The sequence below is a fragment of the Sphaerodactylus townsendi genome, linkage group LG05 (assembly GCF_021028975.2).
Source record: "Sphaerodactylus townsendi isolate TG3544 linkage group LG05, MPM_Stown_v2.3, whole genome shotgun sequence".
Lineage (NCBI taxonomy): Eukaryota > Metazoa > Chordata > Lepidosauria > Squamata > Sphaerodactylidae > Sphaerodactylus > Sphaerodactylus townsendi.
In genome coordinates, this window is record NC_059429.1 from 58,252,646 (window position 1) to 58,255,628 (window position 2,983).

Here is a 2,983-nt window from a genome sequence, read left to right on the forward strand (position 1 = left end):
AATCTCTCATGTCGCGTCTCATTTGCACAGGCTGATTCGTACAGTAAAAGTTACATGTGGCTGCCCCAAGGATTTGGATCAAGTGTGCACCTGGATTTCTGCACTGGAAACTTAATTCCTGGACACAAAGAGGCTTTGAAGTGGGTCTGTGGCTTGTGGGGAGGAAGAAGTTTATGCCGCTCTCCTCTGCGACATTTTCCCAACCTGAAATAGCTCTGGGGAGTTTAGATTTTTATCTGTTGAAGAAGCTTACATGTACTAATGACTGTATATACCTTTCCCCATGCTGGGAGGGGGGGGAATCCCCTTTCCCAACTGGGGGCTGGCAACTCTAGAACTCGCCGATAGCTCCATGTAGTTTGAACAACCCCTCGTGCATATCCTGGCTCTCTCTGGATTGTGTGTAATGAACCAAGTAATCATGGGAAATTAATTATCAAGTTCAGAATATAAAAAGGAAAGATGAATCTCTGCACTGAGTGATATGCCTCCAATGGTCACTGAATATGGATTTAAAGGCCAGCAGTGTTTAAGTCACAGGATAGAATTCCCATAGACTCCCAAACAAGTTGAGATCATGACATAACTATTATTATTTTTTTCTTTGCTGAGCACAATGAGTTCTGTCTACTCACCATCCTGCTGCAGTAATTAACAATCCCTTCCCCTTAGGGATGCTGTCTTGGCTGACCCAGTTTCTTCCTTGCTGTCAAATTTCCAGGTATTCCTCTTGTTGCTTATATTACCTCCTTCCTGCTGTGTGAAACTTGACTGTAATCTTCCTGCTGTTGTTGACTCTCATCAGCTTGCCACTGTGAAGTTTTCCTTCCCAAGTCACATCACTGCAGAACAAAAGCTTTGCACTGGATTCCTCAGCAAACAAAAGAAAGAAGGAAGTTGCAAATCCTTGAAGATGGGTGCGGGGGTAATGGTGGTGGTGGTGGTGGAATGAAATGCTTTGGTTTTGTTTACACCATTGGGTTAGGACTGCATGGAACAGATCATTTTTGCCTTCCCTTCTCTACTGCTGTCTACTGTGCATCCCAGAGCCAGGAAACTCCTTATATGAGCAGAAGTACCTGTTTGCTTCTGCAAGAGGACTTCAACCCACCATTGCTGCCAACACTGCTGTTTTTCAGAACTCACTGTATTGACTATTAAATGTATTACCATTTATTACATGGAAATGTGTTCGCATCTTCCTCGGTGGGTCAGGCTAGTCACCAGAACATAGTCAGACAGGCTGCTGATGTTATAATGTTAATCAGATCAAACTAAAAAAATAAAAATAGTATAGAGATATATTTTCACCAATGTAAATATTAAACAGAGGAGAAGCAAATTCATGATCAGAACAGAACACAACCAACCGTAAGGATGGAGAATCTGGAAGGAACTAGCTGAATCTTATCAAATTTGGAAATTAAGCAGGCTCAGCACTGTTTAGGTCTTGGATGGAAGACCACTAAGGAATTCCCGGATTATTATACAGAAGAAGGCAATAGCAAACCTTCTCTATTTCTCTCTTGCCTTGAAAACCAATTAGACTTGATGACACTTGACACCTCCAAATGATTTGCAAAGCACAGTATCCACCTCTATTACAATTTTTCATGCTGCTAATAATGGCTGATTGTGGGGGAATGGCTGTATTGTGGAACCATTCTTTGGGGATGTCCACAAGGGGACAGGCTTGTGGGGCTCCCCTGTTGCTGCTGAGCTTTCTAATACAGCATAGCAGCCATAGGGCTTCCATATGTAGTTTCCCTTCCCTGGACCCCATAGTGGCCCTGCATCATCAGGACCTTTTTAAAAAAAACCCCTGGCAATTGAATAGTGTTATAATAAACAGTGTATTGGGTTTTCTCAATCCCCAGCTATTGTTTTTAAAAAGCCAATTTCTAGCACTTTTTATTACGGAGATATAAGGGGAACGGCAACACCCTTTAAAAATGAAAGTTGAGACCATGATACACAGATTGGTATATCATTATAACAATATTCTTATAACCTTTCTGGAGGGCACAGAGAGGAAAAACCAGTTAAGATGGGTATCCACTTCGGAAACCTAGAATGAGTGAAGCATGTGATCACCTACAGCGTATCTCCCTTTAAACAGAGAGCATTTCCCAACTACTTTTCCAAAGGTATTCCCAATGCCTGGTGGCAATTCAGTTCGCAGTTCTTTTTGGTATCTCCTCCGTTTATCATCGCCTATGTGATTTATTCCTGGGGGAATGAAGAATTTGAATGCTTGAAAAGAAAGTACCCAGCTGACTTATGAAAATGATGAATAAACAGGCCAAGGGGCATTCTAAAATCTTAACTGCGTCAACATTTGTTCTTCCCCAGCTTGTTGAAAAACACTTAATAATTGAAAAAACAATATAATGATAACAATATAATATTGACAAATTTTTTAAAAGCCCCCCCCCCCCCCCCAGTACTGGAGGACAGGAAAAAGTCACCGCAGGGGCAGGGCATGGAAAATGGCCGCAGGGTGGGGAGGACTAGGAAACGCTGAACTTTTCCACCAATGCGACAGCCATTCAGGTTTTCCTGCTATCTTCTGCAAAACTTTGCAGCAGAGCAGATTTGGGAAAGATCAGAGAAAAGTCAGGAAAAACCAGGGAGTTGCACGAATGCACCACAACAGTATCAAACTTGGAGCAAACGACTGATATGAAAATGGTAGGGTGCCAGCTTCAGGTTGTGATTCCTGGAGGCTTGAGCCTGGTTAAGGTAGGGGTTGAGCAGGGACCACAGGGGCATATACTGCCATAGAGTCCACCTTCCAAAACTGCCATTTTTCCCAGAATTGATCTCTGTAGCCTGGAGGTCAGTTCTAATTCCAGAAGATCTCCAGTCTCCTGCCTCCAAGATTGGTAACCCTAGAAAATGATCAGTTGGAGAATCATGAAACTTAATGCAGAGAACCCTAATTCATGAGGGGCAGGGAGGTTGAGGCCATCTTGCTGAAAGG

General features: G+C 42.8%; 1 pseudogene; it reads left to right on the top strand.

The window, feature by feature from the left end:
- The first annotated feature begins 2,047 nt into the window (after window positions 1–2,047).
- LOC125433585 lies at window positions 2,048–2,297 on the top strand (annotated as a pseudogene).
- The last annotated feature ends 686 nt before the right edge of the window (window positions 2,298–2,983 follow it).